This window comes from Perognathus longimembris, chromosome 5 (assembly GCF_023159225.1).
Source record: "Perognathus longimembris pacificus isolate PPM17 chromosome 5, ASM2315922v1, whole genome shotgun sequence".
Lineage (NCBI taxonomy): Eukaryota > Metazoa > Chordata > Mammalia > Rodentia > Heteromyidae > Perognathus > Perognathus longimembris.
Window position 1 is genome coordinate 44,877,013 of NC_063165.1, and position 14,936 is coordinate 44,891,948.

Below are 14,936 nucleotides of genomic sequence, written 5' to 3' on the forward strand. Positions count from 1 at the left end.
CTAGGTGGTTCTTTGTCTGAAAGATAAATTAATGCTAGAATCAAAAAAAAAATTAGCTTAACCTGTGGTTCCTTGGAAAGTTGTACTAACTGTAACAATTCAGACCGTGATCATACTTATTGATTAAAATGGTTTATTTTCATATATTAAAGTATTTAGAAAATTGTATTGGTGGTAATATTTAGAATGTCAGTGGAGGTGTAGTTAGCAGTTTAATTACAACAGTGACAAAGTATTTTAAAATTAAAGGATACAAGATGGATGCTTTAATACTTCTGACTAGCTAGGCCACAGCCAACATAGGTTGGCATTTACAAAACTGTCAAGCTTTATATCAAGAAAAAGAATAAAGATAATGTCAAGAATTTGTAAAAATCAGTCTAACTAGCCATGAATATGGAAGGTCTGGTGTGCCTTGAGAATGAAATAGGAGTCATTGTTTCTATAAGTCTCTAGTGATGTTGAAGTAAAGACCTGCAAAGGAGAATAATATTCTCACTTCTCTTCAGGGTTTTAATTCTTCTGAGCAGCTGACAACTAGTGTATAGACCTTCTGACACTTTGCTTTTCCCTCTCATACTTCTCTTCTAATTGCCATTGGTCAAATGAATTACTACTGCAGCATAAGAAGAAAACTTCCAGCCCCTCCAGGAATGACTGATTTCCAAGTCATAGATAACTGTGTTCAGAATTTTACATTGCCAGAGCAGAAAATTGCAGAAGGTAGGAAGTGCCGAGTGAAACAGCCTCATTCAGTGGCTGACAGCTCACAAAGAGCAGGATGAGGCAATCAGGGAGGGATAAGCTAGTCAGATTTGGGAATGAAAAAAGTAGAGAAATGGCAAGCAATAACAAGGTAGTCAGACTCCAGAAGGTCGAGAGCCAAGGGAAATGAAAAGGTAGGAGGAACTAGGATTGATTAGAGAGGAAAGAAACACTGTCCCTTCTTTTAAATCCAGAGCGAGTTCTCTTTTCAGGATATTAAGTTGAGGTCATTTACAAGATACTAACAAGTGAGCATATATTATCATTCCTTCTGTGGACTGAATGATTCACTGTGCTCCCTGCAGTACATTGCCTGCCTGATTTACATCCTTTTTAGAATACTGGTGCTTACCTTAGACTAAATCATTTTGGTCAGATCACTTTTTTCCCTCTTCTTTTCCAAGCGGGAAATACAAGATATTAGCTCACAAGTCATGGGCTGGAAAGAAAGTCACATGGCTTTCCCATTACCAGGTAATGAGTCCTCAAAGTGGAGAAATCTCAGTACAGCTATCTCTCCTAGTGCCCTGCAACCCCGCTGCCAGCATGAGCAGCCCTCAGCCCTAGAGCATGCACAAGCTTCAGTCCCCATAGTCAAGTGAGAGACAGATCAAATATTCAATGACTAATCATCGTTTGGCATCTCTGTGACTAAAACAATGGTCACAAGGCAAAATCTATCAATTTTATGCATAAAATACAATTCAATAAAATACAAACTAAAAATAGTTACTTCCTATTGCTTGAGTCACTTCTGGATTATTACAACTGAAGACAAATGCAGACCTTGCAAAGACTTTACATGCCCAAACACAGTAAGACACAAGAATCCACAAATGTTAAGCAATTTTCTGAAAGGTCACCCAAACACTTAGTGACAAAATCAAAACTAAGCCCAAGGTGCATTCTTAGGCCAATCTTCTTTCCATTTCAGCCAACTTAAGTCAGGAAAGCTCAAAATGAACTTAGGGCAATTATTTGATACATTTGATGGATGTGTATAGACAAACAGGAATTATTATGGCCAGAAAATCCAATTTAGACCTTCAATTACTTAGATGGACTGTCTACATTGACCACATACACTGGATAAAGGCCAGAAATGCACTCTACATTTTGGTGTGTACCCCATGCCTAAGAAGCACTTCATTATGCTTTCCTGATTAATAGGAACCTACACACTACTGAGATGCCTATAAAGTACAAATTTAAACTCTAAACAGATTCGTCTTCTACCAGAGAAGCAGATTTGAAAGTTAGCCCAGATTTCTCTTGTTTATTGGTAAGAGTTAAAATGCTATACGTAGTAAATGAATACATGTTACACAAATTCTCTGAGGACAGCAATCATCTTGCCTCTGTCTAGATCCTTTGTTTCATCAAGACTATTATTTCTCTAAATGAATAAACTATAATTATGCCTAAGTTGTAAGATAAAAAGATTATGAAGGCCTCATACCAAAAGCCTCTCTAAAATCTGGGTCATTCTTGACTTTATTCTAAACACGATGTGGCTCTTGGCTATTAACTTAAGACAAACCTCACACTTTGAGTATTTAATTGTGAATGGAAAGCAGAAGAAAAAAAAAAGTTTCCAGCAATATCTCCTTTTATATGAATTCATGCTTCAGAGTAAGAATTCTGCCACTCAAATTTAGAGTGATTTTTCTATGTAAAATTTCGACAAGAGCAATATAATTAAAAAATAAGTTTTGCATGATTTTAAGAATAATATTCCCTTCAGAACTGTCTTTGCCAGCCTCAGCAATACAAAGAACTTCACATCGTAATTAGAAGTAGAGAAGGCATTTCTGGAGAAAGATGAATCAATAGGGTCCAGATGGTTAGTACAGTGAAAATTCTATCTTTCTACAAATCACAAAACTAAGTTGAACTCTCAGAAACCTTCTTGGTATACTAGAAAGCTCTACTCTCTGGACTTCTTGTTCTGTTATCTATAAAATGAGAAAGTCAAATTTGATGAGATTTTAGGTTCACCTTTGTGTGAGTTTAGGCCAGGGATTAGTCATCTAGAACTCAGCTGTCATAAATGAAGTTTGACTGGAACTCAGCCACACAACTTCATTTAAACACTGCATTTGATACTTTCATGCTACAATAGTAGAAGTGAATAATTGTAACAGAGGTTAGATGGTATACAAAGGCTGAAATGTTTCCTACCTTGCCCTTTGCTAACTCTTAACTTTGTCATTAGTAGTGTTTTATAGATGATAAAACACCCTGGTATCACTACCCTCCCAAAGCCTGTATTGTATTAGTCTAGTTTCAAAGCTTTTCCCTCATCTTCTGCTCAATCCCATACTAAGTAACTTGTCCTCCATGATGGTATGTTTTAACCTTCTTAGAGCCATTTTGAAATTCCTTAGAGTTCCTTCACCATGACCTCAACATATAACTGATACTAACTGATAAGGGAATCCCATAGAGATATTTCTGTATATTAGTAATTTAAGCAAATGTGATCAGAACAGTATCCAAAATTGTCCAGTTCCTCAGTTTCAAGGCCAAGGTGGACATTTCCTTTATCTAAGAAAAGAGGTGAGTCCGGGAATTGATAACCTATGGGGGAAAGAAGAGGACAAGTTTTAAAATGACTGTAAAAGTAGGAGATGAAAAAGTCATAGAAGACAGGAGTAGTGTATTAAAAGTAAAATTTACATTGGAGTGGAAAATCGACATCTAAATTAGTAGACATAACACTGGCACAGACTCTGAAAATACAAATTTGATTCAGCATTCAAGTGACACAAGGAAAGGAAAGTCATCTATACTCCTTATTATACAATCTTATTTCTCACAGAACCTCACCATTAAAGGGAGGCCTCCCATAGCATGCAGAGGGCAACAGTGCAGCCTTGCCTGCAAGCTTCTCTTTTCCACCTTCCCAGAACTTGTCCTCCTCATGCTATACAGAGCCATCAGAATTCACTTCCCTATGAAAATTTTGGTTCTGCTCCCCAACCAGTAGAAAACACTTCCCTTAGAAAATTCAGACACAAGGTTAAAAAAAAAAAGACAAACAACTACAAAAGCAATACTTGAAAAACTGTTTGGTGTAAATGAACTGAAGAACGCATGGCGGGGGGAAGGGAGGAAGGGTAAGGGGGAGGGGGGAGGAGGGAATGAGGGACCGAGGTAACAAACAGTACAAGAAATGTAACCAATGCCTAATATATGAAACTGTAACCTCTCTGTAATTCAGTTTGATAATAAAAATATACATATATAAAATAAATATAAAAAAAGAAAGGCAGTAAATTCTGTAGCCAATTTTATCAAAGATGATTATTTTAGCTTCAGTTAGAGAAGGTACATGAAGCCTCAAAACTTTTATAGCATAATAAAATTTGGATGTGAGGGTCGATCACTCCAAATTTAGAAACTTTTCTCTGTCCTTTCTTTATGGTATAAGATTAATAAGTTACTTAGACCTCTAAACCTCAATCTAGTCAATTATGTGATGTCAAAGATCTCCCTTATATATGTATATATATATATATATATTTATTTAAATCTCTTAGAATGATATAAAGATGTATCCAAAAAAGTCTTTGGAGTCCTCCCTTAGAGCCAACTACAAACACATTAGTTCATAATATAGCCCTGAAGAGGAATCATTAATTGCATTTTAAACAGTACAAGAAATGTATCCAATGCCTAATGTATGAAACTGTAACCTCCCTGTACATCAATCAGTTTGATAATAAAAATTTGAAAAAAAAAAAAAAAGAATACAGAAGCCTGGAGAAGATGAGAGATTTCACACTGTAGCACAAATCTTAAATAATGGAATAGTCACTTAATCTCAAGCTTTTCTCATTCCATACCGATCCCCCAAAATGGTCTCTTCTGTAGATTTAAGGTCTGCCCTATTTCCTCAGCTGCCATGCTTATTGGGGTATGACCTTACCTTTTAATAATTGTTTCACCTCATTAGATATAGAAAATTATGTTCCAGGCCCCTCCTTCAGTCTTCAATCCTATTATTCTATAATTGCTTTTTATCTTACTAAGTCATCTACCTAGGTTAAAATCTTTTACCTGCATTGCTTTGCATCAGAGATTATCAACACTTCCCAGGCCATTGGCAGACTTTAGCCATAATTAAGAGTTTGAATGGGCTGCCTCTGGATGCCAACAAGATATAATACTCAGATTACAGAGTCCTTGTAGGTTATTTCATTCTTTTCCCCAAACATTAAATGTGGCATGCCACTGTTTATTGTAGATGGCTCCAGACTCATCACACTGAATTGTGTTTTGTATTCTTCTTTCCATGGCTTGCCCACCAGGCCTGCATTTAGTCTACTCAAGATCCACCATGATAAGTAAAGGCTGGGTCATCTTCAGAAGCTGAAGCTAAATAGAAGAAACTAAGACTCTGACTTGCATAACCCAAGGTAACCCAAATTGGTCAGGACAGACCTGTTCACAAACAAGAATTCTCAGGGTGGGCTGGGAATATGGCCTAGTGGCAAGAGTGCTTGCCTCCTACACATGAAACTCTCGGTTCGATTCCCCAGCACCACATATATGGAAAACGGCCAGAAGGGGCGCTGTGGCTCAGGTGGCAGAGTGCTAGCCTTGAGCGGGAAGAAGCCAGGGACAGTGCTCAGGCCCTGAGTCCATGCCCCAGGACTGGCCAAAAAAAAAAAAAAAAAAAAAAAGAATCCTCAGGGACTGCAGGTAAGATAAGAGGCTGATGGAGATGGGAAAAATCAAAATAGATGTTCAACAGATTTTTTTTTAAATAAGAACTTTTATTTTGTCAAAGAGTCTTGTTTCCTCTGGGAAAACTCAAATGGAATATGAAAAAAATCATTGCTTACAGAATGTGCATGTTTCCTCCAAAAAAGCATGCCTCAAAACTTAATTCCAGGAAGTTCCTTTATATCTTGGCATAATTTGCTGCAGCTCAACATAAATGATTCTAAAATCCCACAGGAAGTATGCAAAAAAAGGACTTTGGTAATTAGAGAATTATGAAAGAAGATGAAGGGGGTGGGATGAGCTTCTCTATACATTAATTCTCTTATGCTATTTATCAGTTCCTCCACTGCCATTAGATCCGTTTGTAAAAATACCTTACTAGATATTTTTTTTCACCAATTTCAGTTACAGTATCTGGTATATAGTAGGTTGAATGACAAAACAGTACAGATTTTGAAAAGATTCTCCATGACTATGTAATACATGGAAATTGTCACATAGATCTTACATGGTGGCATAGGAGTTTGAATCCAGGTTTGTATAAGTCCAAAGCCCATGTTTGTTTCTCACGTCCTCACCAACTCTCACTGATGGCAGAAATCCTCAGTGCATGTGAGATTTGTGTTCAATTTCCCATGCTATAGAGCTATGATGGGCCATAGAGATCTGTCACAAGCAACATTACCAAATACCTCTACATGTAATACACTTATTTGAATTAATCCACTGAGATGTGTTTATTTGGCACAGTACCTAGAGTAACCCTGATTAATAAAATGAGTATGTAATTCAATGATCTGAGTAATATACAGAATAAAAATATTAGATGTCAATAATAAATTTCTGATTATTTAAATGAAAGAAGGAAAGCTACCTCAGGTCTATCATGAAGCTAGGGAGGTTAAATTTTATTGAAAACAGGAGTAGAGCTCCCTTCCAAGACACTACCCAAATAACGTGTTGTGTGTGTGTGTGTGTGTGTGTGTGTGTGTGTGTGTGTGTGTGTGTGTGTGTGTTAATCCTGGAGCTTGTTCTGTGAGCCCAGGTGCTGTCTCTGACCTAATTTTGCTTAAGGCTGATGCTGTACTACTTGTACCACAGCTTTACTGTGGCTTTTGCTGTTTAATTGGAGATAAATGTCTCATGAACTTTCTTGCCTAAACTGGCTTCAAACCACAGTCCTTAGATGTCAGCTTCTTGAGTTGCTAGGATTACAGGCATGAGCTACCTGAGCCTGGCTGTAACATTTTAAGAGTAAAATTTAAAAAAAAAAAAAGAGTAAAATTTTTTGTGTGTTCTTTCTCTTAGGAGCAGACACAATTTATAAAAGCTTCAGAGTCAACAAAAACTGAATGTTTCCCAGGTTAAAGATAAAAAAGTATAGAGGTATATAATGCAAAAAGTATGAGAATAGGACTTGAAGTGCATGGTAAGTCGATCTCTTTCATTGAAGTTGACTCTTTTATTAATAAAAATGTCACACAATCTAAAATAGGCTTCAATTTATTGTCCCATTTTCTCTCATTACTTTTTCTCTGATGGCTTATGCAGAAAGAATTGCCTCATTAATAACTTTGACCAATTGCTTATGCAAAATGTTGATTATTTTTACCTTTTGCATTTGACAAAGCTTAGAAATAGAGAAAAATGGCTGTTAGATTAGATTTAATAATGAGCCAACTGTGGGAGTTTTAAATATTTCTAGTAAGTTTATCTTTGAGCATTATTATATTCTATATTATACCCAAGTCTCTCTCTCTTTCTCTCTCTCTCACGCACACGTACACACACACACACACACACACACACACACACACACACACACTGGAATTCTCAAAAGAGTAAAGGAAAATAATCAAATGTCATGTTCAAACAAATTCAACTTCCACATATTTAATATTATGGTGGTTAATATTATAACTACAAGGGTGGAATGGCTTCGAGATAAAATAATACCTTTGGGTATGAGATTCAGTTTTGAAGGTGAAAATATACAATGGAATATTTTTCTTCAGTCCTCAGATCTAAACATCAGCCTGTTGTATGGAAACCTTTCCTTATCAAACATTTTAAATTTTCTATTATTCAGTTCTATTTGCCTCTTTCTCCATATACACTTAGCTTCTTATAGAAAACCTATAAGAAAAAAGAAAAGCAAATTATGTATTATTTACACAAAGGCTCTGTTGATTTTATTCTATTTCGTTGTGTATTATTTTTCAGTAATAGAATAGAAGAGAATTAAATTACTCTAGAGGAACCAAATTATTCTTGTAATTTTTAAAAGCGACATTCCTACTATACTGAATGATTCTGGACAGCATACAAAATAGAAGACAAGGAACTAAAGATAAGCATGATGCATGGCATAAACAAAACAGCAAGCAAAGAGTTAATTAACATTGCAATAGTTGGAAGATAGTTCTGTGGGTTCTGAAATAAAAGAAATCCCCTAAGAGCCAGAAGCTTGAAAATATATACAAAGAGTTCACATTCAAGTGCAAGAGACTTTTCTTCAGGACTCACATAGTGGTGGCGTTTATCCATCCAGAAACAGAGTGACACAGCCATACCTTGTTTTCATCCCAAAGTACTCATGTTAACAGTTTAACATTAAAATATTGAACTTGACATTGAGGAAAACATTTATTAAGTTTCAAGTTAAACATATTTCAAATAGACTATTACAGAATAAGTTCATTTGAATCCCTATGTATGCATCTTAGAAGGGTGAGAGTTTGTTGTTCTCTTAAAGCTTCCTCTTTATTTGACCCTAGTGCTCTCATCTAAAAGAAGAGAAAATATTTTCCTCTAACCATTTTGGACTTTCTCTTTAGCATAAAACTTTCAAAGGCTCTTTATTCAATTATTAATTTTACTTAGAAGTTATTGCTCTATTTATTTCCAAAGAGATACTTTTTGACATATTTGTTTCTCTAATGTCACTGGCAGCAGCTATAAGTAAAATAAACCATTTGATTATGACCTTAATTGTAATTTAATAATTTTCTGTAACCATGTTGTAGCAAACAGCAGCTGATCAATATAAAATATAATACTCCTAATTCAATGTGGATAGCCTCCTCATGTCCCTGTAGATCTGAGATAGGTTAATTTAAACAGATAGTGCTTAAGATTTCTCAATAAGTCCTATATTTATAGTACACAAGTTCACAAATTCCATGTGTGGCTGGAAAATCACCAAAGCAATGTATTAGTCAAATTGGTACTGCTATAGCAGAATATTCAATACGTAATTTGGAGATAGCATAAACATATTTCTTACAGTTCTATGATGCTAGAAAGCCCAAAGATGAGGAGACTGTATCTGGGATGTCTAGCTTTTATCATCATATGGTAGAAAGGAGGAGGAGAGCTCATCAGGTGGCAGGAAAGGGGAATTAATATTTTTAAAATAAGATAGCCCATTGGTCCAATAAATTGCCACCCTGTTCATGATGGTAGAGCACCATAAACTAATTACCTCTTAAATGTCTCCCCTTCTTAGGAAATGAGTTTCTAACACATTCACTTCAGCAGATAAATTCAACTGCAGTACATGAATTCATCATAGAAGGTGTTTTATCTGGAAGCTATCAGTATACTGATAAGTAGGAAAGGAAAAAGAACAACAACCAAATGATGATCCATTGAAGCTGGGAAATTATAGAATGCCATAACAGGAAAGTATTCCAGCATCTGAGCCCTATGTGACCTTTCCGTCCTCAAACCCCTTAACTCATCCTTATGGAATTGTATTTGACCTTAGAGACAGTAGGCTTTCAGTAAGTTTTCTTCACCAGTGAGCCACACCAACAACCTGTACCTTTCTTTCAAAGGACAAATAAGAAGTGGCGCTGTGGCTCAAGTGGTAGAGTTCTAGCCTTGAGCAAAAGCAGCTCAGGGACAGTGCTCAGGCCCTGAGTTCGAGCCCCAGGACTGTCAAAAAAAAAAAAGAATCAAAGGACAAATAAGCAAAGAAAGCGTATGGAAGCTACTAGAAGTTGATATTCTCACTCTAGTTATTCTTTTCTTTAACATCCCATAACTCTTCTGTCCAGACTTTGGCATTCAGGTTGGCACTTAGGAGTATCTGAGAAAAAAGATTGTTTTTCAGTCCCTGAACAAAACCAGTGTTCATTTTCCAAGCTAGAATCACAAGAGAAATATGAAAGCTAACTGCACATAGTATAAATAAACATGGTATGGGAACTCGAGAGCTGAATACAGCGGCCTGACACAGACGAGAGAGACAATCCAGCATAACAAATAGTAAGTCGTGCCTTGCCCGTGGCATTTTCTGGCTCCATCAATAATTATATAATACAACAGTCACTGATTTCTCAGCCCTGGATCAATAACGGGTTTCACATCCCCTCCAGAACTGGTTGTTGACCAAGATGCTTGCTCAACCCCTTCCTACCCCATCCATGGCAAAAAATCAATACTTGCATAACTGCTTGTGTGCTCTGAATGTCAGCATCTGAGCAATAGAGAAATGTGGAGCTTAATATCAACTGCAGAACTCGAAGACTTCATATCCACCTCTCCCCATGAGCCCATACAGTCCATTCAGCTTCAAAGTGAGGTTCTAACCAAAACATACAACACAATGGGACTTTCCCCCACAACAGCAACAAAAACAACTATTTAGAATACGCATAGACCCAGAGCAGAACCATGACAGCAGGCCAGGGTTGCATCTGTCTAGCCATTAAATTATCCTATACTCTATCAGATGAGTTAACAATGTAGTATTCTCTGCACTTAGTACATCAGAATGTTAGTATCACCATAATATGTAGAATAAACTCTGACTGGAGCCCCCAAAATGTTCCATCACAATTTATGGGGAGCTGGAGAATCTTTACATCACATTAGAAAATGTATCATTCTACATGTAGAGAAGGTCTCCTTGGTTGAACTTAAGAATGTAGTTCCAAGTTTGAATAGTCTCTGAAAAATAAAAGTTGCGTGCACTCAACACAAAAAGAAGAGATCCTTAGCAATCATTTTAATCAGATCAAGGCAGATGGCCAAACTTGATAATATAGATACCAAAGTAGATTTAAAAAATTGAATTACCCTGTTTGGTTGTCTGTCTCGATTTAGTTAACTACACAATGGCCTTAATTCCTCTCCACTAGCAAAGTTCTATAGTGGTAGAAACTGAATAAGGGTGATATTGTGAAATAGGTTTAGGGGGGCTTTTGTTTTTTAGCTTCCATTGCACTTCCCTTTATTGGGTCAGCATAACTGCCAGGAAAATGCCAAAGGAATACATCATAGGCTTTAAGAGAGAGACTTCATTTTATAAAAGAATGAAAGAACTGGTGAAATCCAGAAAGAATGTGTGAATTGTCCAAGGTCAGCAACAGGGCTAGCATCTCATGGGCACCATGTCCTACCCTGTATACCAAACATTTTGCTAAGCTAACAAATGCTTTTATTTTATGGATTTATCCTCTCCTCAAAGGAATAAATGTTTCTTTCAGTTTCATATAACTTGCAAAATAAACACATACTAATAACCATCATCATCATCATCATAAAATGCAAATACTTTCTTAATCAGTATTGGTGGGTGAAATTTTAAAACAGAACTGTGGGTCACTAGAAAATTTCATAATCTCACTGACAAAATAAAAAAAAATTAAAAAGGAAATGATTTGTTAAATTTTTAAAAATCAAGCACAGCAACCTTTTATTCAATGTGAATCTACTTAGGCAGGTAAAAAGAGAATCTCAAAAATGAAACAGCAAGGCCATTAGCACAGCCACTATAAATAGTCTGCCAAGACACTAGAATGCCTTCTCTTTTCACAGCTCTTCCTGAGAGCCCAGTGTTCAAACGCATATGCAAGTATACTGTCAATGGGACAGAAGTACCAAGCTTTCAATCTCATTTCCAGATTTACTCTAAGGGAAACCATTAAAGACAGAGTAGAGATTTGCAAATGAAAAAAACAAAAACTAAAATTAAAACCACATTTTTTTCAGAGACTCTAGGAAGGTGATGCCATTCTGAATATTGAGGAGATAAAAATTAATCTAAAGTAAAGTTCTGAAGATGAGAATTTTTCCTGTCACATGGCATAAATGTAGGTATGCTTTTTCCTCAAGTGTTACAGAACCTTGACTCTGTCATGAACAGAGATATGTTTTAATATGATTCTTTGCCCCTAAAATAAATCATTGGCTCTGAACAGAACCGTGAAGGGCATCACAGATATGTTCAAGGTTATATCCACAGGTGCCAGAGAAGGTCCAAATTTCAATCACAGAGCATGTGGCAAGTAAGTACAAGACAAGAGTCATCTAGTCCACATGTGGCAAGACTTCATATACTTTTTACATGTGTGGATGTTTGTAAGTCTTCACCATATTACATATCTCATTCTTCAATGTCACACTCTTTATTGCACTGAGCATAACTGTAGTTGCTTGACTATGGAACTGCTGCTTAGCTTCTTTGCTATAGTATTAACTTTAAGAATTGCCTAGCAAGAATATCCAATATAAAAATATTAAATGGATAAAAAGATGGATGGTCATGGTCATTTCTCCTCACTCAGGCCCTTATTCCTAGTGACAACTGAGTTAATAGTTTGAAGTGCTTTTTTTTTAATTTATTGAAATGAGAAGTTTGGAAGTAAGATTAAAATAAAAGCATTGTCCCCTATGTCCTTACTTTTGAAGTAAAATTTTCTTCCTATGTGCTACTCCTACCCTAGTTATACCCATACCCTATTTATACTCCTATCCTAGTTATACCCTGGTTTGTGGACACAGCACAATGGTGTGCACATGTCTGTGCTGAGGATTCTCCCTGTAATTGCCAGTTGTTCTTACATGAATGATTCCAACCATTTTTACAAAAAAAGACATTTTAGTGGGATAGAATAAGTGTGTATAATAGTGGTCTTGAAACCAGAAATTTAAAAGCTACTAGACTCTTTCACTTGTTTTTAACAAATGGGGAAAATTCTTTCTGAACCCCAGTTTCAACTTTTAAAATACAGAGGGGCTGGGAATGTGGCTAGGTGGTAGAGTGCTTGCCTAGCATGCATGAAGCCCGGGTTTGATTCCTCATCAACACATAAACAGAAAAAGCCAGAGTGGTGCTGTGGCTTAAGTGGTGGAATGCTAGACTTGAGCAAAAAGAAGCCAGGGACAGTGCTCAGGCCCTGTGTTAAAGCCCTAGGACTGGCAAGTAAGTAAGTAAGTAAGTAAAAATACAGAGCACTCATTTCAGAAATATTGGGAAGATCCTTTAAAAAAAATAAAAGCTTAGTAAGCCTTATGCATGCTTTTCTCTAAACAAATGGCATTGGAAAACTTTAGTAGGTTTAAGGCCTTTACAGAATACAGAGTGGCTTTTATTATCCAAATTTGCTACTCCCTTCAGAAAATATCAAGATCAAATCATTCCTGGAGCTCAAATCCAAGACAGTCCATCAGGTCCAGAGGCTATTAATGATTGGGGCTACTGTTGTTGAAGTGGAGGATCAGAGAATAGGACAGATAGCTTCGGGCAATTGCCCATAATGTACATACACTGTATCTGGCCAGTTGATGACTGCACTTCTGCCTTGATAATCTGTGGTGTTCCATCCTAAGGCCAATACCCATTATGAAAACTATCACTGTATCACCACAGCAAAGACAAAATTGGTACTAAGAAGTACGGTGCAGGGTTACTTCTCATACAAATATGTAGAAATATAGAGGAAATACAGAGGTAAATTAGTGATGCTATAGGCTCTATGAGGAGGGCATAGAAGGGGAAAAGAAGGAGAGGGGAAAGCCACAACCTTCCTATGGAATAAGTGGTCATGAAAAATGTTTTGTTAGAAAAGTAGATGCCAAAAGCAAGTTTTATGAACTATCATATGTAATTGAAGAATATATTATTGACATTAAGGAAAAGTGACCAAAAATGAATAGTCCTAAAATATGAGTGTAGAATATGGAATCAGTTCAGAAGCATATCCTTAACAATTATCTTCCCTTTTGACTGGACCATTTTACTCAGCCATGACCAGAAGGAAATATGGTTTAGGTGCTAATCCATTAATCCAACATGAATTCCTCCTCTATTGACCTTAAATTGGGTGGTATGCTAGTGTATACAAATGTGTTAATTAACTAAAATATAGCAGATTCAAGGGAGAACTTAAATAGTGTAATTCCTTAAAAAGGCAAAGGCAAAGTTCAACAAAATAAACAAAAGGAAATGGGTACTTGAAATGGATGAGTTGGATCAAGAAGAAAGGGATAGAGGAACGAAGAGGAAAAGACTGAAAGATGTAGTCAAAAATCCAATACACATACCACAGAATTAAGAAGAGTGAGGGAAGGGGTGAGTTGGAGAGATGGCCAAGAATGTTGAAGGGGTGACATTAATAAATATGCAATATATTCATAAACTGCTTTGTTAATTGACAATTCCTTTGTACAGCTACTTAAAGTTTAAAAAGAAAGCTAAAAGAATTTCACTGAGTTTTATTTTTGCACTACTACTGTATAAATTGTAGTATTCATGAGAATTCATAGGTGGCAAAACTTTTGAAGCAAAGTATTGAAGGTGCAACATTGCTTTTATATAAGTGCTTACATAAAACACAAGGAGAGAAAAATGAATATAGAATTTTTAACAAAAGGTAAATAGCTAAAGCAATCCAGAGTATAAAGAGCAATACTAAAGACATTATACTTGATCTCCAGACTTAATTTAGGTTTAGTAACCAAAACAGCATGATACTTGCATAAAAACCAACACGTTGATCAATGGAACAGAATAGAGAACCCAGAACTACATTTGGAGTTGACTGCCAATACATATACTAAAAATAAGTTTTAGAAAAAAATATCCTTAATCAATGGATATTCATGTGCAGATGGTTGAAAATGGACCCCTTTTTACTTATGTAAAAATGAACACAAAATGGTTCAAAGACATAGGCATAACCTAGTGTGGTTTCTTTAGAGAATTGCTTAGCTAGCACTCTTTTCTGGAGGAGATAACACAACAAATACTGTGTACTTAACACCTGAAGATAGCACTATTGAGACAATTCAACTGGTATAAATGAGGAAAATAAAAATAGCTTGTAATACCATATTCTTTGTCATAATAAGCTTGACCTAGAGTTTATATTTTTCTTAATTTAGTATACTTGTTTATGCAAATATTAGCCTAAGTTGAACAACCATAGTTGACTTGTACAACATCTTAAACAAGAAAATCAAAGAATTTAAGAAGTGAAAATAAGAAAGTAAGTGGGATGATAAAAAAAAAAAATTGATCACCATGCGGAGGAAAATAATCTCTATACAGGTAACCAATAGTCACTTTGCATTTGCTCTTACAAGATCCATACTTATAATTATGAAAACATTAATATTTATATATTTAAATATTGTATATTGGGTTACGT